This window comes from Triturus cristatus, chromosome 5_1 (genome assembly GCF_964204655.1).
Source record: "Triturus cristatus chromosome 5_1, aTriCri1.1, whole genome shotgun sequence".
Taxonomy (NCBI): Eukaryota; Metazoa; Chordata; class Amphibia; order Caudata; family Salamandridae; genus Triturus; species Triturus cristatus.
Window position 1 is genome coordinate 50,578,595 of NC_140587.1, and position 21,131 is coordinate 50,599,725.

Genomic DNA, 21,131 nt, shown 5'->3' on the forward strand with positions numbered 1-21,131 from the left:
GAAATGACGTCACCGTATTGCATCCTGCATTGTGGAATAAGAACGGAATCCCTTGACGCAGATGAGAGCGGGAGTCAGACGGTGGCTACAGCGGCAGAAAAAGATGTGGCTCTCCCCCAGGCTTATCACAGTTTTGAGGATGTATTTGATGAGGTGAAGGCGGACGTGCTACCACCACATAGACAGTTTGACTGCCAGATCGACCTGGTGCCAGGGGCCAGCGTTCCCAGCGGCAGGCTGTATGCCCTGACGGAGCCTGAAAACGTGCATCTCCGGGGGTACCTGGATAAACTCCTCAAGCTAGGATTCATCCGCCCGTCCAAGTCTCCGGCCGCCTCGCCACTCTTCTTCATCCCGAAGGCTAATGGGGAGCTGAGAGCCTGTGTGGACTTTAGGGCATTGAATGCGATAACCATAAAAAATCGGTACCCCTTGCCTCTCATCAGTGTACTTCTGGAACAGGTCAAGAAAGCTCGTATCTACACCAAGTTGGATTTGAAAGGGGCATACCATCTGGTGCGCATGAGGGACGGAGACGAGTGGAAGACCGCCTTTAAGACCAGGTTCGGCCTTTTTGAGTACCTCGTCATGCCGTTCGGTCTGTGCAACGCCCCGGCAGCCTTTCAGTACTTTTTGAATGAGGTATTCAGAGAGGAGTTGGATATCTACGTGGTCGTATATATCGACGACATCCTCATCTATTCGTCCAGTGTGGAGGAGCACGTACACCACGTCAAAGCTGTGCTCCAAAAGCTGAGGGAAAACATGCTGTTTTGTAAACTCAGCAAGTGTGACTTCCACGTCACATCCGTGGAATTCCTCGGAGTGATGCTGAGTCCAGAGGGACAGGAGATGGCAGAACGAAAGATCAAGGCGGTGAAAGAATGGCCGGTGCCCCAAAGCGTGAAGGACGTCCAAAGTTTCATTGGCTTCGCCAACTTTTACAGGCGGTTTATAGATGGATTTTCAGGAGTGGTGGCCCCAATCACACAGCTACTGAGGAAGTCCAAGGAGTTTGTCTGGTCCCCTGAAGCGAACAAAGCCTTTGAGGCCCTGAAAAGCGCCTTTGGTAAGGCGCCGGTGTTGGCTCACCCCGATCCGGATCTCCCCTACGTGGTGGAAGCGGACGCGTCGGATGTGGCGCTGGGGGCTATCTTGTCCCAACGCAACCACGACACAGGGGTGCTTCATCCCGTTGCGTACATGTCCCGCAAACTCAACGACGCCGAACGCAACTACCATATTGCGGAGAAGGAGCTTCTCGCAATCAATGACGCCTTCACCGAATGGAGGCATTGGTTGATGGGGGCAAGACATGTGGTATCGGTGTACACGGACCATCGGAACCTACAGTTCATGACGGCCACTAGACACCTTTCTCCCAGGCAGCTGCGGTGGATGGTCTTCTTTGCGGGGTTCAACTTCCGCATCACATATCGGCCGGGGACGGAAAACCGGAAGGCGGACGCCCTGTCCCGTCAATCTGCAGTTAAGGAACCATTGCCTGCAACCGAGCGTTCCATCATTTCCCCCGAGGATGGTATTGGGGGTTATCCAACCGGATACTTTCCTGAGGGGAATAAAGAGAGGGATCAGGTCATTCGCATGGCGGAGGTGGCTCCTCAGTCACAGAGAATGGCAGCTGAAGGACGGGATACCCCTGAAGGGCAGGTGCCTATTGATACCCACGCCTAGGCTAAGGAAACAAGCATTCATCTGGTGCCATGACTCTCCATGCGCAGGTCATTTGGGCTTTGAAAAAACGGTGGCTAGCATGGGACGGCATTTCTGGTGGCCAACCATGAGAGTGGATGTCAGGAGGTGGGGACAGGAGTGTCCTACGTGTGCTACCATGAAGGCCGACCATGGCCGAACCCAAGGGCTCTTACATCCACTTCCGACCCCGGATAGACCATGGGATAGCATATCACTGGACTTCGTGGTGGGCCTACCGGTAGACCAGGGGATGACGGCAATACTGGTGGTGGTGGATTACTTGACGAAAATGGGGCACTTCATCCCCTGCAAGAGAGTCCCTACGGCCGGGGAATTGGCGTCACTACTCCTAAAGAATGTGGTACGACTGCATGGATTACCTGGGGTGATCGTGTCGGACCGGGGGTCGCAGTTTACTGCACAATTCTGGAAGACTTGGTGCACTGCGCTGCATGTTAAGACCGCCCTGTCCACCAGCTACCACCCTCAAACGGACGGCCAAACCGAGCGCCTGAACCAAACGCTCAAACAGTATCTGCGATGTTTTGTGGACCAGGGCAGGGAAGAATGGGTCGACTTGCTATGGGTTGCAGAGATAGCCTATAACAACGCCACTCACAGCTCCACACAGTCATCTCCGTTCTATAGCAACTATGGCCAACATCCCAGGTTCTTGCCATTTCTACATCCGTTCAGAGAGGACAGGATTCCCGCCACAGCGGACAGGGTGGCACACATAAAAGACACGTTGATGCGCTCAAGGGCTGTCCTAATAGAGGCCAAGAGAAGATACAAGGCTGCGGCAGATAGGAAGAGAAGGCCCGGGCCACTGTACCGCACTGGAGACTACGTCTGGATATCCACAAGAAACATGAGGTTTCGAAAGAACAGTGTGTTCCATCCCAAGTACATGGGCCCCTATCGAATTACCAAGTGTATGGGTCCCGTGAACGTGAAGGTGTGCTTGCCCCAGTCATTGCGGATACACCCTGTCTTTCATGTATCATTGCTCAAACCAGCACCTTCCAAGCCGTCTGGGACACCTAGGCCGGTATGCGTGGAGTCGGAGGTGGAGTATGAAGTGTCGGGCATACGGGCGTCCAAATGGCGCAGGGGGAAGCTGTGGTACCTGGTTGCGTGGAAAGGCTATGGCCCGGAGGAGCATTCATGGGAACCGGCTGAAGGGGTTCATGCTCCGCGCTTGGTCTCCTTGTTCCATCGGCGTTTTCCTGCCAGCGCTGGACCCGTGGGGAGCCGCTGAGAGGGAGGATGTACTGTCAAGAATTCCTGTCATACAAGGGAAACACGCCCTTATGTAAACAGGAGAGCTGTTACATAACTCAAGGGAAACACGCCCTTATGTAAACAGGAGAGCTGTTACATAACTCAAGGGGAACACGCCCTTATGTAAACAGGAGAGCTGTTACATAACTCAAGGGAAACACGCCCTTATGTAAACAGGAGAGCTGTTACATAACTCAAGGAAAACACGCCCTATAAAGGGAGGAACCGGGAGGTACAAGGCTGTCGGATATTGTGTTTACACCGACGTACCTGCTTCGTGAAGAGCAGTGTTCCGGAGTGGTGCTCCAGTAAGGCAAGAACGGAGGTAGGTCGAGTCGTTACTCCCTGGGCCGTGTCTTGCCCCATCGTCACCTGTGAAGGACCCGGAAGCTCTACCGGTCAACCATTGAGCTTCGCTTTTTGACTCGGCTGAGTCCAAGCGCAGTGGCGCTTTTGCTGGTTGGAGTCGTAACTCCCAGCCCGACCAGAGACACAGGGACTGCCAGCTGTAACGCACACCAGGAGGTGTTTGCCGCGTTACAGACTCGGAAGTCCACAGGATCGATCGATCGATCGATCGAGCGGCTGCTCTCGGTTCAGTCTTCTTGCTTGTGATTGGGGTATCGGTGACGCATCACCAGGAGGTGACTCCGCGTCCCGGTGCAGTCTGAGGAAGAGGTTGAGCGGCTGCTCCCTTCAGGTAGAGACCCCGGCTGGGTGTTTCCCTGACTCCTCGATTCTCCCCAACACTCTTCGTGCCCCTCACAGCCTACCGATTGGCATTGTCGGCCATTTCATTTCTGCCCTCTGTTGGCATACGCCGGGATCGGCGTATATGCAGAGGACGGTTAGGACCATCCGTGCTGTGGGCTGGTAACGTACTTAGCCTGGAGGATTCCAGTGACTATAACTTTTGTTTGTTCTTTGTATTTTATTTGCCTTCATTAAAAGAACTAACCCTTCACAAGTGGTTGCGTCCTCATTGTCGTGTCTGTTAAACGATCCTGAGACGTTCAGGGCGTTACAGCCATAAACCGTTCCGGTGATCCTTTTCTGGTAAGGAATGTCAACTGCTGTAATTAGAGTTCTACATTTATGTATTTGATAAGGAATCCAGGTAGACCTCGACCTTGTGTGGGCACAATTCGGCCAGTGGGTAACGTGTCCACATGTCTGGCATGGGAAGTGCATGAACACTGCATGTACTTTGTGAGCTGTGTCCCGATTGGCTCTATGTTCCTAACTTTGTGGCATTTGACTTTGGTGTTTTGAGAGCATGCTTGTCCCTCCGTCCATGTGTTTTAGTGTGGTCAATATCGCTGGACCATTGTGGTGTCGCTGCGCCTATCTGTGGAAATGATCTGGTATTACTCTGCCAGCTATGTGCCACCCTACCTGAGACCTATCAATCAATGACCTCAGGCTTGGGTATCCGAGTCTGCCTTACTATGTATTTCTGTGTAAACGATGACTTTCCCGATACTAACATTCCCCCCCTCTAGTTAAATTTTCAACTACACTATCTAACCCATCTTTCATGACAGTTACATTATTGGGGGCCTTTTGTTCTTTAAGCTCACTTTTGACAATTGCTGCTTTCCTAGTTACTACCCAATTTGAGGACTGTGTTTTTACAGAGGGAAATCCCCTACTGCATGGATCCACACACAAACAAGAACACGATAAACTGGTAAGGACGACGCGCACAGACCAGAGATCCACCGGAGGAGCCATGAGAACCAATTTGAGAACCACTCCTTCTCAGGGGCACCGCTCTCCTCATGCATGTTTCTTTGTAAATGGTGCAGTGGTTGGATGGCAAGAGTCATTGTTTCTCTGTCCCTATTGTTCCTTGGTATAAACGTGCAGCAAAATGCACTGATCTTGGCCCACACCCCTCCCTCCATCCTGGTCATTAAGTCTAACACATCACAATGCTGCATCACCCTGAAGCAGATAGTTCTCAGTTCTTTCTTGATTCAATTAATGCTGAGCTCAGTGCTGTTCATTATTTTAAGCATCTCCCACCTGTTAATTTGTAACCAGTGTGCGTTCGCTTTTGTCGGTACTGCGAATAAGGGTATAGCCCCTCCTGCTGATACTTGTGTGTCAGTGAAACATTCTGTATTCTTTTGGAATATCCTTGTACTGAGCCCAGCCAAAATAGCCTGCAGTTTTTTTCACGAGCCTGATGCAGCAAGGTTTTCTTCTTCCTTAGTGGGTGCTGGTACTAATCGACATTTCTTCTCCGGGAATGACCAGGGTAGGGGTGTGTATGGTGACCAGAGTCTGCTCCACCTGAGGAAGAGGTGAGTGTAGGTAAACTTGCCGTACTGCCAGTAAGTTTCCATCAGCGTGGAGGTGCCCCATTGCATATCTAGAATATGCTTGATCGTACCGCAGTTCTCATTGGTGCCCAGTGGAAGCGTTCCTTTACCTCTGAAACACAAGGAATACAGTGTAAGTTTCCATACAATTACGGGCGGCCCCTTCCCTTCTAACCAAGTGTATTCACCCACCTTGGTATCCCAGATTTCCTGACATGGGATGGGTATGCTTTTGTTCAACCCTCTCCTATGTGATTCATTTCCCTTTGTATTGTTGAGCTGGACGGCCGTACATAGGAACTCAATGTAGGGGTCCACTTGCTATTAAAGAAGACTGCCCCAGATACGTTAAGGGCCACCCTTGGATCACAAATGGAGGCAGAAGCAGAGGTGTTTGTGCATTGAGTTGGGGGTTTTGCTACCTCCAAGAATCTCTTCTCTAGGAAGTCTTGAGACAAACCGTATCCTCCCCTATGGTGCCCTTTCTGTGCATCCTGTCTAGCGCAGTTTGGATATTGCTAGGCTCGGTGAAAATCAGTCATTATATTTATAGAGCGCGCTACTCACCCGTGAGGGTCTCAAGGTGCTAAAAAAGGGGGGGGGGGGGGGGGGGGGGGCTGGTGCGGGGGAATGCTGCTACTGATCGAACAGCAAGGTCTTAAGGTCTTCTGAAGGTCAGCATGTCCTGGAACTGTCGCAGGTGGGTGGGGAGGGTGTTCCATGTCTTGGCAGCGAGGAGGGAGAATGATCTGCCGCCGGTGGTCGTTCGGTGGATGCGTGGAACAGTGGTGAGGGCGAGGTGTGGAGCGGAGCTGGCAGTTTGGGGTGTAGAAGGTGAGTCATTTGAGGTATGCTGGTTCCAGCGTTGTGGAGTGCATTGTGAGCGTGGGTGAGGAGCTTGAAGGTTATCCTCTTGTTGAAGGGGAGCCAGTGCAGGTCTCTCAGGTGGGGAGTGATGTGGCTGTGGCGAGGGATGTCGAGGATGAGGCGTGCGGAGGCGTTCTGTATGCGTTGAAGTCTTTTCTGGAGTTTGGCCATGGTTCCCGCTTAGAGGGCGTTGCCGTAGTCCAGACTGCTGCTGACGAGGGCCTGGGTGACCGTCCTTCTGTTTCCAATGGGGATCAATCTGTAGATCATGCGGAGGGTGTTGAAGCAGGAGGAGGAGACAGCGTTGACTTGCTGGGTCATAAAGTGTTGAGTCCAGGATGAACCCCAGGTTGCGTGCGTGGTTGGTGGGTGTCTGTGCAGCTCCCAGCAAGGCCGGCCACCAAGAGTCGTCCCAGGCGGAGCCGAAGAGGAGGACCTTTGTCTTGTCAGAGTTCAGTTTCAGGTGACTGGTCTTCATCCATTCTGCGATGGCCTTCATTCCTTCGTGGAAGTTGGTTTTGGCGGTGGCTGGGTCCTTGGTGAGGGAGAGGATCAGCTGGGTGTTGTCAGCATACGAGATGACGTTGAGGTCGTGCGATCGGACGATGTTGGCGAGCAGTGCCATGTAGACGTTGAAAAGGGTCAGGCTGAGGGATGATCCTTGGGGTACGCCGCACGAGATTTTGGTGGCTTCGGATCGGAATGGGGGAGGCGGAGTCTCTGGGTTCTGCCGGTGAGGAAGGAGGTGATCCAGTCCAGGGTTTTGTCGCGGATCCCTGTGTTGAGGCGTGTGCGTAGGGTGTGGTGGCAGACTGTGAGAGGTCCAGGAGGATGAAGGCCGCGGTTTTGCTGTTGTCCAGCAGGGCCCTTATGATGTCTGTGGCGGCGATGAGGGTGGTTTTGGTGCTGTGGTTGCTGCTCCAGGATGTTGTTCTCCTCTAGGAAGTAGGTCAGTTGTCTGTTGACTTTCACCGGGAACGGGATTAGAGAGATGGGCCGGAAGTTCTTGAAGTCCCTTGTGTCCGCCTTGGGCTTCTTGAGTAGGGCGTTGATCTCTGCATTTTTCCAGCTCTCCGGGAAGGTGGTGGTCTTGAAGGAGCTGTTGATAGTCTTCCGGAGTTGGGGTGCGATGATGGAGCTTGCTCTGTTGAAGATGTGGTGGGGGCAGTGTAAGGAAGTGGCTCTGTATATACTGTCCCAAAGTAAGGTACAGGGTGTACAGAGTCCAACAGTCCCGAGAGGTTTGGCAGAGGTTAAAGTTAGATATAACCTTACTCCCTAAAGTGGCACCTTGGTCGAGCAGTAAGGCAGTATCAGAGGACAGTGTAAAGCATTTGATGTACGCACTCAGTCAGCAAATGGTCTCACACACTCAAGAACTGAACTCTAGGACAATTATTTTGTATATAAAAATATACTGTTTTATTTTAGAACCAAAGGTTGGTATAAAAATACTTTCTCAGAATGAGATGCTACAGTTGATTGCTTTCAATAAGCAATAGACTTTTCAATGCAATAGATAGTTGTTGCAATATGCAACACAATCCTAACACATTAATAACATTGAGCTCAACGGGAATTTTAATTAAATGCAATATCAATTACTTGACGTATGTTTTTCTTTCTCTGGGCTGGATCCTGGATTCAGCCCTGGTGCAACTCCTGTAAACAGTTGAAAGAAATAGTTTATAGTAAACAGGCAATTTTTAAGGAATATTTGTAAGTTGCAAAAATCGACAGAATAATTTCTGGTGAAAACCAGGCAATGTTATCCTATGGGGGAAAATCAGGTTATCTGAGAATCACAGTTGTAATTACTTTTTAGGGTCAGTGCTGGGCACCAAGATCCAGCACTGGGATCTCTCCTGATAACAGGTGAATAATTTCGTTTTCGTTGATCGGATGATTTTTAGTGAATATTTCAAAGTTTGAAAACTCAACACTTAAAAGAATTTCCAAGTGAAAACCAGTCAATGGTACCATATGGAGAAAATGTATGTTATCGGCTTTCAGGTAAGTACTCGAGTTAAGGTTCTGGGCTTAGACACAGGGGTCTCCCAGGGTCAGGTAGGTACAGTAGTTACACCCTCAGCGGCACAGGGGCAGCCGGGTGCAGAGAGAGTAGGCCCAATGTTAGCCTATGGTGGGTAGGGGGCCTTTGGTTGGTGGCTGCTAGCAGGCAGGCCACGCGGCTGTGGGAGCTGGGCTCCTGGTCACTTACACAGGGCAAGTGGGGAAGTAGAATAGAACAGATGCTGCACTTCCAGGGGCACTCGGGCGGCTGGGTGCAGGGTGCTTATGAGCTGTTGGGCACTCAATGGATTTCAATGGGAAAGCTGTGTGACAAACAAAGGCTGCAAGCTCTGGAATGGAGATTCTTCAGGTGCGACCACCACTTCGAGAGGTAAGTTGGGAAGCTGTAGTTTAGGTAGGCACCCAGGAGTTGGGCACAGGAGGCCGCAGGAGTGTCTTTTGGCGTCGGGAAATCTTACCCTCTGCTGGTCGCGTTTTTGGGGGGGGGGGGCTGGGGCGAAGTCAGTTGGTGTCGTCCTCTTGTTAGCAGCTGCATGGCAGGTCTTCTTTCTTGTTCTTCCTAGTAGTTTCGGATTTGGGCTCTCAGGAAGGAAGGTTCAGGGTGCCCCTAAATACTAAATTTAGGGGCGTTACAGGTAGGTAAAGGGCAGGGATCAATGGGTCCCTTCCCTGGGGTGGGTACACCCCCTATCCTGCCACTCTTCAGTGGGAGTGGGCAGGAGCCTAGTCCTGATTGGGTAGGGTTCCCCATCCTCAAGATGGCGACAGCCCGGAGTTGTGCTTCACCTCGCCTCCCCCACCTGAGGGGTGGGGTTGGCAGAGCCTGGCACACCCCCTTTCCTCACTTGGGTTTTCCCGCCAGTCTTCCCACCAGAGTGGGGGTCAGAACCGGTGGGGAGCAATTGCTGAGTACAGCAAGTGGTCTGGAGAGGCTCACAAAGGCGGCATGCCTTTGAAGCTTCCCCTGCCCATCCTGGGGGAGGAGGCCTAGCACCTCGCCCCAGGATGTGCATTGTTGCAGGCCCACGAGAGCGGATGGCTCTCTACCCAGGAGGGCAGCAACATGTCTGCTGGGTGGCAGCCTCTTAGTCAGGACATGGGTTGTGGGTTATTTTCAGGGGGAAAACTCTAAGTTTCCCTCTGTCGTGCATTTTACATTAAATCCCACACTGGCAACCGTGTGGATTTAATGTGCTGAGAGGGGGGGGGGGGTCTGAAGTGTCTGCGTCTGTCAGGGGTCTGGGTGTTGAAGCGGTCGTGGATGTCTGCAAATCTTGCAGTGGAAGAAGGTGGCTAGGGAGTCGCAGAGGTTTTGCGACGGCGGGATGTCGTTGGAGCTGGGGTTGGCGAGTTCTTTCACGATGTTGAAGAGCTCTTTGCGGTTTAGTGCGTTATTGATGCGTTCCTTGAAGGAGGTCCTTTTGGCGTTCTTGAGGGCTGCGTGGTTGTCCGGTGTCTGTTCGTGGCGCCACTTCTTCTCGAGTCTTCGGCAAGTCTTGTTTGAAAGCCTGGAGGTCGGTGGTGAACCAGATTGTCCTCCTGTCAGTGCGTCTGTTTGAGGGGATACTGATCGAGGGTTAATTCAGAAAACATTGCATGTGCGCCATCGTAAATGATTTTTTTTCTTCATGGATCCTGTATTTCCCTTGGGAGTGTGTTCTTCACACTCCATTTATGCAATTTTAGTGAGGTATAGGAAGGTGGCGCCTGTCGTGGTAACATTTTGATAATTGAAACTTAAAGGTGGCTTATTGGAAATCAGAAGAATTAAACTTTTTATGAGTGTTGAGTCTCCCCCTGTCGTACTTTAGAATTTGGGACCACGTAGGAGGCAGGGCCCTACCCCTGTCTATCCCGGTATTAGTGAACCGCGAATGGTTAATGCGGTATGTACAAGTGCTTTGTGTAACGTTTTAGCTATGAATGCACTGCGTATACGCTATTTCACATCACTACGTGGGTTCCATTTTGTATCGGTGGCCATCTTATGGTTGCCCTCACATAGGCTATATAGCATGAAGCTAAAACGGGCCTTTTAGAGCACATGTGCCTTTCCTTGACTTTTCTGTGACCTGGGCAGCTCGGCTCCGCTGCCCCAGGTCAAACTGGTCTCACGAGTTCCCCGTCCTCTGGCCACCTGTGATTAGCATCAGGGCTTGACACACCATAAAGTCTTTTCATCCTACACAAGCCCCCAGCTAATCTCTTTCACATCTGACTGTTCCTGCTTTATGGCTTGTTTCCCAAAACAGGAGATGCTCATGTTTATTGGGGCCTATCGATATCTGATGTGGGATCTGAGCTTTGCTGTGTAAATAATTGCGGGCTGGCTTAACTGGAATGTGGGATGGTCATCATGACTCTGCCTTTTCGTTTTGTAATGTATACGTGTAATAGCCATATCATAAACTAAAGAATGTATGCCTGAGGCAGGAAATTCTGTATTTAAGGAGAAGCCCATTTCTGTGATTTTCAGCAGTCGCCTGAGAACATACACGCTGTTGTACTTCTAGGATACCTGTAATTGGTCTGCAGCCAATAAACTGATCTTTGACTTCACCCAGAAGACTCTGTGTTTCTGTAGGTCTGAAACAGGAAGAACCTCGAAGTCCTAGGGTGTGTTCCCCTGCACCGCTGGGCTTAAAATACCCAGTACTTCAGTTGGCGCGATTTCAGCGGTACCGGTCCAAGCCAGAGGTTCGTGAGGAGCTTCGTGTGGAAATTCCGGAGGAAGGCCGCCACTTCATCGACCCCTACATGTCGACGTGGTCCGAAAGTCTTTTCTGCGAGGTTCTCCGCGTCCCGACGGCTACGAAGGACTGCTGCCCTGATTAATCGCCCTGTTTTGGACCCTTGACGATTTTTGGTAGAGCGAAACAATCGAGAGAGTCTTCTGGTGACGCCATCGATCATCAATATTCAGTTAAGTATAAGTGGAGCGTCTCCTAGTTTGAATTTGGTATCCTTCGGGATCATTTCGATTTGGTGCTTGCAAGTCCCAAAGCCAGAGGACTCGTGTATTCACGAGACTATCGTATTCGATAATCCTTTGACGTTTGAAACTAGACTAGTGAGCGAAGATGCCTGGTTCTAGTGTATTTTGTAGATTGTTTTGTTTGGGTTGTGGAAGGGATTTCCAGTTAGAGGATTCATGTCCGGTTCCTCCAATTGGAACTCCAACTTATGAGCTTTATGTAAAACATGGCGTGGGCCCCATTGCATATAATGAAATATGGATCCGATACACCAGAAAGGACGGTGTTTTAAAATGGCCCCAAAATGGTAGTTTCGATACAGATATCTTAGATAATTTGGAAGTTAAATTGTTTAAAAAGAAAGCCCGGCCGGCGATGTTTGATTCTTTCCGCCTATGGCGAAAGGAAGCCAAACAGAAGGAAATTAAGCTAGCGAAAAGGGATAAGAGAGAGAGAGGTATGTCAGTGATGCAGGCAGCTGTGCAATTTAAAGATAATGAGGAGGAACAAATGAAGGAACAGTTACATAGACAGCGCAAACTAGGGATTGATAAATGTTACCCTGTTTTGTCACCCCTTGTGCAAGATGAGACAAAAGCGAATGAGAAAGATTCCCTAATGTCCCATTTGTTAAGTTCGCCACCCCCATATGCGCAAAATGCCACAGCACCTCCACAGCTTGTAAATGCGCAGCCTCTAGTAAATATGCCGCAAGCCTTCCCGCAGCCGCCAGCTCCTCTTCAGCTGGCTCCTATCCCTGCAGTGCAGCCCTCTCAAGGGCCGCCGGTTTTGTTACCTGTTACCCCCGCGCTTTCTGCAACTTTGTCTAACACGCCAGCGGTTTCCCCTGGCGCTCCTTCTTACACTACCCAGGTACCTGTATCTGAATCTGTTTTTCTTCCCTCTGTTTATCCTCCCGTTTTCGCCTCAACTTCTCCTTCAGCACGACAACGACTAGCTAATGTAGTTACTAGTTTAATGTCGCCTCTCTTTGGGTCATCTAGTGCGACACCTGGTTTACAGCGTAAGCAATTGCGCAGTCCGCTACCTGGTCCCGAAGAGAAAGAGGTGTTAGATCATTTGGCGCGTAGGTGGATTGGTTTCCCTTCACTCTATGATGTGGAATCGGTTGTTAACGTTTTTCACCAATGGGATGCCCCAAAACAGAGGTATGTCTTTGATAAAATGTGTGAATTCCTCTGTGAGGAATTGGAGGATAAGGGTGCAAACCCAAACCCACAGGAATTGTGTCGAGTGCGATTTGATTTCGAAACAGGTGTAATTGTGGGCCCCAAGGTAGATAAAGCAGCTGCGACTTTACTGTCCCTCAGAAATGGCGATTGTCAGCAATCATTGTTTGACCAGGATTTCCCTGTGGGGAAGGAGGTAAAAGCACGCCAATATCCGATGCGTGAGGTTCCCCCAGTTTGGAGACCTGCTGATCCGAATGCTAATCCAGCTGTCCCAGCACATTTTCAGCATGTTTGGGTGCATGTCCCTTGGAAACGATCTGAAGTAATAGCGCTTAAACAGACATTGCCTGACCCCCGTAAAAACCCTACCGGTTATTATAAGGAGTTATCCCAAACTGCAGAGTCGTGTGTCATGAATTTGGCCGACATAGATATGCTGTTTGGGAATGTGGTTCCACAGCCTTTATGGGGATCCATTCGTAATGTAGATCACGCTGCAGAATTGGGTGATACATGGGCTAATATCGTTGCTGCAGACGCTAGACAAGTTGGTGGTGCAAAACCTGAGCCTTTGGTAGCAGAGCTCCCTGGTAGAATTATTACCTACATGAAAACTATAATGCCTGCGATGCGCGTAAATTGGGATAAACTATCTGCATGCAAGCAGAAGAAAGATGAGACAGTGTCCGATTTCTTCACCAGGTTTGAAGAAACGTTTATCGACCACAGTGGCCAAGACATGAGCACTGAAGGTGGCCAACGGTTATTCGTTGATAAATTTGTGCAGAATCTACTTCCCGAGTTGTGTAAGAAATTAAAAGACTCTAAGTTCTTGGGCTGTTTCCTCTTCAGCGCAAATACTGGCTACTGCACAGTATTATGATAATAGAGACAAAGATGAGAAGGATAGAACAGATAAGAAAACGAAAGAACTAAAGACACAGGTCCTCTTGCAGCAGGCCTATCCGCCACGTGGAGGACAGAGTAATTATAGGCAAACACAAGGTATCTATCAGCAGCCCCAACAGTTTCAGAATACTCAGCAAATGAATGGGTATTATCAACCACGAATCCCTGTAGGTCCCAACCAATGTTCATATTGCAAAGAGGAAGGTCATTTTAAATATAGTTGCCCTAAATTAATGCAGCGTAACAGTAATGCGTATGGCGCAAGAGGTAGAGGTGGTCAGCAAGCTCCTAGGGGTAGAGGGCGTGGAAATGCTCCCCAGAACGCGCGTCCTCTTCCGCCTCAAAATACCATAAATAGCTTTGATCAGCAAGCCAACGCGACTGGGAATACAGCTCAGTACTACAATAACGATTATTATGCAGAAGACGACAATGTAGAAGATGATGATTACTAGGACAGCCGTAGACAGAGAGAGGGAGTTGTTTCAGTGCCAGTGGATCAGAGCGGACCTTATGTTAAAGTAACTACAGCAAATGTAACGGAGCCCTTTCTGCTGGATACTGGTGCTGCAAGGAGTTCAATCATGCATTCAAAACTCCCTGGCGCGCCTTTGTCTGGCGAAATGAATGTTTCAGTAGGTTTTTCTGGCGCCCCAGTTAGGAACCCGATTTCTAGTCCTATGTCACTTTCTGTTGGACCTTGCGAGCTAAAAGCACCCCTCATTCTAACAACAGGTTGTGGTGAAAATTTGCTAGGCTTAGATTTGCTAAAAAGATTGCATGCAACGCTATATTGTTCTCCCTCAGGAGTACAACTTACATTAGGTAAGAAAGTGATTTCCCCAATGTATTTGTCTAAAAATGCAATGCCACCTGAATTGTCATCCCTTCCGGATGTCCTTTGGGCTACTGGTCCCAATGATGTGGGTCTTTTGGAAATACCGCCATATGTGGTCACTTTAAAAGCCAATGTCAGATTGCCACGTATTCCCCAGTACAAGATCTCCAATGAAGGTCAGAAAGCATTGTTAGCAATTGTCAGTGATTTGATTAAAAAGGGTGTAATTGAAGAGACAAGAGGCAACGTTTGCAATAGTCCTGTTTTACCTGTCTTAAAACGAACGGACCCTTCACAGCCACCTGTTTACAGATTTGTGATTGACCTTAGAGAGGTTAATAAGATTGTTGTGCCACAGTTTCCAGTTGTCCCTGATATAACTGCCTTGTTAACCATGATTCCAGCCTCCGCTGCATGGTTCTCAGTAATCGATCTAAAGAATGCTTTCTTTAGCATCCCAATTGCAGAGGAGAGCAGAGACATTTTTGGCTTTAGTTTAGGAGGTCGAAGCTTCCGCTTTAAACGCGCTCCCCAGGGCTACTGTGAGAGTCCATCAATATACAGTCAGGCTTTAAAAGCGCAGCTTGATGCACTGGTTTTACCCAGTGGCGCTATCCTTATTCAGTATGTTGACGATTTACTAATCGCCGCGGATACTGAAAAGATTTGCAAAAACGCTACCTTATTTTAAAACGTATCATTCTAAAGTATGAATTAATGATTTTAAATGAATACCATACCCAGGCCTCAATAGGTGATGCTTCAGAGAGTATCCGCTGTCTGTAAAATAACAAGTGCTTGCGGCTAGTTGTGGTGTTCTAGCGCTCTTGTTGCTGCAATTTCTTTTGTATAATGAATTGAGTACCTCACTGAGCCGTTCAGCATTCACTACGCAAGTTTACATCATCCGAAAGGGGGGGCAGGGATGCTGGAAAGGGGCTTCTTGAGCGCAAATGTCAGTGCTGCAGTCGGTGGTAGGATTTATAATTGTTAAGCACACTGGGTACGGAAGCCACATGCTTTTGCTGACACTTAGGCGAGTTGTATCGAAACAAATTTGTTCCGTGTACTTAACCTACAGTGCCCATGTAATCACCGATTGCTTCCACTACAAAGTCAGCCGATTTCCAACTTCCAGACCGGGACCCCAGGCACGAACTTTCTGGGAAAGTGAAAGTCCGAGAACCAAGGCCTGCACGAGGGGGGAGAGACACTGTGTGGGAGAAGAGCGCTGGTATGCTAATTAATACCAGATGGCCCCTGTGCGCCGCTGCTGGCTCCCGAGAGCAAAATGCTCTGGAAGTAAACATTTCACAAGAAGCTGGGACCTCCACACGCCTTTGGCCAATTGTGTACTAAAGCCAGGCGCAAAGGCCAATCGCGTGTGAGGACCACAGGCTCGAGCTTCTGCTGAAGTGATTCCAAGAGGTCGATTTCCTATGTAGCGCATGCGCTCTGCTATGGGATCGACCTAAGAAGTTGACTTTAGTAGGATCGCGAAACTGGGGCTGCCATCTGCTGCTAGCAGCAGAGGCTGGGGTGGGGGTTGCATTACAAAGGCGGCAGACCTTTGAAACTCCCCTCTTCGAGCACTAACCCATCCAGGGCGAGGATGTGTGACACCTCTACCCCGGATGTGCATGGTTTCTGGTCCCAGAGAGCAGGGGCGCTCCACCCAGGGGTCAAGAAAATGTCTGGTGGTGGCTGGCTGTCTACAGCTGGTCAGAGGCCACACCAGGGTTTTCAGGGGGGCCCTGTGAATACATGGTACAATAAATCCTACACTGTTATCAGTGTGCATTTATTAAGAGTAGTAGTTTGGTACCAAACACTCCTGTGTTCAGTGAAGCCATAATGGTGCTGTGCATCTTGAGTTGTCGAGTCCCCAGCCCATGTACTCTATGGCTCCACTGGAACTTAAAATATTATATTGAGGAATGGACCCCAATACCTTTACGGGTATACCTGCTCATGCAGATATGCCCTCACCTTAGATATAGTGCACCCTGCCTTAAGGCTGCTAAAGCCTGCTAGAGAGGTGGCTTACCTATAGCTTAGGCAGTGCTGGTTGGTATGGTGCCCAGGCAGGGTGCCATGTTGTTTTCTTCCTGACAGGGGCATGCAAGCTGCAAGGGCAGTGTCATGGTCCCAATGAGGGTAGTGACAGGGGACCCTCTTCAGCTCCCAGGCCCTAGGTACCCAGGGTACCATTTGTTAGGGACTTACCGGGTGTAGAAGTATCAATTGGGAAGTTGTTTTTAGGCAACGAGCACTGGCACAGGGGGCCTGATTGGCAGGAACCCTGTGCACTATAATTGAAGCCAAACTCAGGCAAATAAAGGGGGGGGCGGTTTAACCGTGCAAAAGAGGCACTTTCTCACAGTGCTCAAAATAGATTTGACAGATAAAGCCTATACTGAGTTTAGTTTCTCCTAGTTCCTGCCATAGGTGGTATTTCTGTGTGCCTTTAGCCACTTGATTTAGCACAAACCAATATTTTAATAGCGCTGATTTTTGGTTTAGGTGTGCTCTGAGATTGCACTCTAGTCTGATCTGAGCTTGGACAACAGAATAAGGTAATTTAAAAACAACGCAGAACAATCCTGTCTGTGCCTTATTAGTGGAAAGCCGATCAAATCTTATGTTAACAATGGCAAAAATGATGCATGTAGTACATTTTCTAGTGTTGCGCTGATGGGCCCTTCAGATAATATGCTTTTTTGGCTGTGGGCTGTGCCAACCTTTGTCCTTTTTAGCTCTTGCATGCAAGTGTTATGCTATCCAGTGGATTCAAATACTACCCCTAAATGTTTGTATGGACCAGTGTTTGAAATCTGATTGCCCCACATCAACTATTTACATGTAGTTAAACTTTTGTAAAAGTTAGGACTTTAGTTTTATTTTAGTTGATTTCAAGAGTATTACGTTGGCAATAAGTATACAAATGATTTAGCGTATGTTTAAGCATGTTTGTGGTATAGTCTAAGATGACCGACGTTCTTTGACTATGGAAGGCCGTGCTCCGCAGAGTACTCGGAGGAATGCTGTGCCACAAGAAGTGTTATATGATGCCTGACATCCAGCTGCTTGAAGTGTGGGAACATCACCTAAAGCCTTGATTTGCTGGAAGAAGCTAGTTCATTTGACATTCCTGCTACTGTCTGCTGGCTTCACTTTTCTGGTTGCGTATCCAGACAGCATGCATTTAATCATGGCTGATCCATGCCACTATGCCAAGAAGTGGCACTGCAGCTGGATTTTGCACCAATGTGACCCAAAGAAGTACACCCATAGTTAATTTTGGGATGCGTGTGACAAGATCTGCCCCATGGCCATCGTGTCTCCAGATTACCTGAATCTTCAACCTGGAAGACCTCCGACATTCTTGCTTGCCCACCCCACCCAATGTTATGTTATGTTATGTTAATTTGGATTTGTTGAGCGCTTAATACCAGAAAGGTCTCTAAGCGCTGTAGAAGAAGAGTAGCGTAGAAACTTAGCAGTGCACTGATCGCTGTGTTAAGCCCAGGCTTCTGTAAACAAGATGGTTTTTCATTGTTTCCTGAAAGGGAGAAGGCGGTTTTCAGCTCGAAGTTGGCTGGGGAGCTTGTTCCAAAGAGTGGGAATGACAGAGGAGAAGGCCCTCCCTCCTTTGGAAACGTAGTTGAAACTGGGACAGTTAAGCAGACTCCCTGTGGAGGACCTGAGTAAGCGCCCTGGCACGTATTTTGTGAGACGCTGTTTGATATATGAGGGAGCTTGGCCATAAATGGCTTTATGGGCGATACACAGGCCCTTAAATTTAGCCCTTTGTTTCACAGGGAGCCAATGAAGGCGTTGGAGAAGAGTCGAGGCTCGAGTGTGTCTTGGTAATTTGAAAATGAGCCTGGCAGCGTCATTCATTGCTATCTGAAGTCTTTTAACCAGGAAGTCAGGAAGTCCAATGTACAGAGAGTTGGTGTAATCAAGACGGGCCAAGATAATGGCAGATACAATAGTTCTCATGGTGGAAAATGAGAGGATGGGGGAGAGCCTCCTTAGCAGTCGGAGAAGTCCCACACAGGTGCCAAAGACCGTGGAAACTTGGTTGGCCAGGGTGAGTTTGTCATCTATTTTGATGCCCAGGCTTTTAACCACCGGGATCGGGACAGGAGCATCTCCCAGCTCCTGGGGCCAGTACAGGGAGTTCCACGGATTGTGGTCATCTGACATTGCCAGGACTTCGGTTTTGTCAGGGTTAATTTTAAGTGAGTTTGCCGTCATCCAGTTGACCGTAAAACTTAAAATCTCTTTTGCCCTGGATTGTGCTTGGGGAGAGTTCTCAATGTGGAGAATGAGCTGAGTGTCATCTGCATAGTTAAAAATCTGGCAGTCCATAGCCGACAAAGCCTTGATTAACGGGCTGAGATAGATATTGAACAGAAGAGGTCAGAGTGCGGATCCTTGCGGGACTCCACAGGTAATAGGGCCTTTCTCCGAGACCCAATCACCCATCTGGATTCTTTGGGTGCGATCTGTCAGAAAAGAGGTGACCCATTGTAAGACAGATCCCTCCAATCCTAATGAACGTAATCTGTTCAGGAGAATAGCGTGGTTGACCGTGTCGAACGCTGCCGACAGGTCGAGAAGGACCAGCACACAAGGCATCTTATTGTCGGCAATCAGTCTGATGTCATCGAGGACAGATAGCATCACCAGTTCGGTGCTATGATGAGCGCGAAAGCCTGCTTGTCTGTCCTCCAAGAGGTGATGATCTTCAAGGAACCTGAAGAAATTTTGCAGCACATGCTGTTCAAGTATTTTTGCGAGGAAGGGAAGTTGGGAGATGGGGCGGTAATTCTTCATATTGGATATATCCGCACCGGGTTTTTTAAGGAGAGGGATAATTATAGCTTCCTTGAAACAGCTAGGAACCTTCCCTAAGCGTAGGGAGGCGTTGAGAAGAGCCAGGATGTCGTGCTCAATTTCTGGGAATGCAAGGTTGAAAATACTAGGCGGGCAGGGGTCAGCTGGGGAGCCTGATTTTGTCTTTTTGGCCAGGCCTCGAAGGGTATCCATTCCGAGGAGTGAGAAGGAGGAAAGGGAATCGGCCATAGTGACCTGCGAGTCATCCACTGCTTTGGGTAAAGGTGTGCAGGGAGAGTTGCCGATCTCCCTCAGGATGTCCTGGATGTTCTTTGAAAAGTATGTGAGGAAGTTATTACATTGTTCCTTGCTGGGTGGGGTAGTCTGTGATTGTTTTTGACTAAGTTCCTTCATGATTCTAAACGTTTCTTTTTGTTTATTGGGGGCAGATAGTATCCTGTTCTCATAGAAGACTGCCTTGCTATGCAGCAGTGCTTTTTTATATGAGGCTAGTTCTCTTTTGTAATCTGCCAGGGCCTGCGGATTGTAGTTTTTTCGCCAGAGTCGTTCATGTTGGCGTAAAACTCGTTTGGAAGTCCTGAGTTCTTCCGTAAACCACGGGGCACCTTTGCCTTTAATGCAAATTTTTATTTTCTTTTCCGGAGCCACTGTATTAATTGCTGCACAGAGTCGGTCGGAAAAGGCAACGGCCCCACCTTCTATATCGTCTTCACATTCTATGTCAGCTGACACCCACTTTGTAGAAGGGAGATCGTGGAGGTCGTTTAGCAGCGTCTGGCCTTCTATTTTGGACCAGGTGCGCACGAGTTTCCAGGCCGCAGTGGGTGGCATTGTATGTTCAGTAAGGGGAAGTATCAAATGAATACAGGAGTGGTCTGACCAGGGACATGGGGTGACTTCTTTAAGTAGTAGAGAAGGGGTGGTGGACCAAACTAGGTCCAAAATGTGTCCCTGCACATGAGTGGGAGTGGTAATTAATTGGGAGAAGCCGAGATCGGTGAGGGTCTCTTCTAATTGGCGAGCCTGAGCCTCCCTAGGTTGTTGATCCCAGTGAAAGTTAAAATCTCCTATTACTAGGAGGTGTTGAAAGCGTGAGCGGAGGTTGGAGATAGATTCGATTAGGAGATTGGTAAAGTTGGGGGGGCATTTCGGGGGGCGGTAGAGCATGGAGATCGTGATACTAGAGGAGTGATGACAGACCTTAATTGTCAGCATGTCAGCCCCAGCCAAAGTTTCACCAGATACTTTCTCTATCCTTAGGTGTTTTTTGAAAAGGAACGCTACCCCTCCTCCTCTTTTACCAACAGGGCGGTTGTGCCAGAATATATCATAGCCAACTGGGAGCGCCGCCAGTATAGTGGGTCCAGATTCTTCATCCAACCAAGTTTCGGACAAGGCCAGGATGTCTGGGGTCTCATTTTGTAGGAACGTAAAGATTTCAATGGCGTGCTTTTGGAGGGAGGGTGTATTCAGGACCATTACTTTCAGTGATTGAGGCGTAGTAGGGGAGGTCCGGGCCAGAGTGGGGCTGGGGCGCGTGGGCCTATCCTCTGATGGTATGAGGAGGCCTTCTCTCATAAGAGCACCAATAGTCTCACTATTCAAGGGGCAGTGGTCCCGGTTAAGGGTTCTTAATCCTGCACTGGTGTAGGTTAGAGTTCGGGCAGAGATTTTGGCCCCTGGGCCCGGCAGGGCACAGACGGGCTTGCCTTAGGCGCGCCAGCGGCGCGCCCGCTGCGCGCGTCCGCTCCAGTGTGCTGAATATATGCCCCCGTGACCCCTGGCTCCTCCCCGCCAATCAGCCCTGCTGTGCAGCAGCTGACACCCTCACGGTCGCTAGACCACGTGAGCGCGTGCGTGGGAGGAGATCCGGAGCGGCCAGGTGAGGTAGAGAGTGCACAGTAGACAGTAAATCACAGTCAAATGATTAAAAGGTTTAAAAGTTGTAAAAACGATTAAAACTTCTAGGAGCGAGGCTTGCTTGCAGCGTTCAAGCATGCACTGCCAAAGCTAGCGCGTCTTCTTCTCAATGACTGTGACCACGCTGGATCAGGAGGAGGCTGAATCTGACCTGAAGCATGCATCCTCTTCCAGATACGGGAAAGGTACTATGTTAACACTA

General features: G+C 49.3%; 1 protein-coding gene across 6 annotated transcripts in view; it reads left to right on the plus strand.

The window, feature by feature from the left end:
* PARP10 (poly(ADP-ribose) polymerase family member 10) overlaps window positions 1–21,131 on the plus strand; it is a 447,966-nt gene that overhangs the window by 266,621 nt on the left and 160,214 nt on the right. The window lies entirely within an intron of this gene.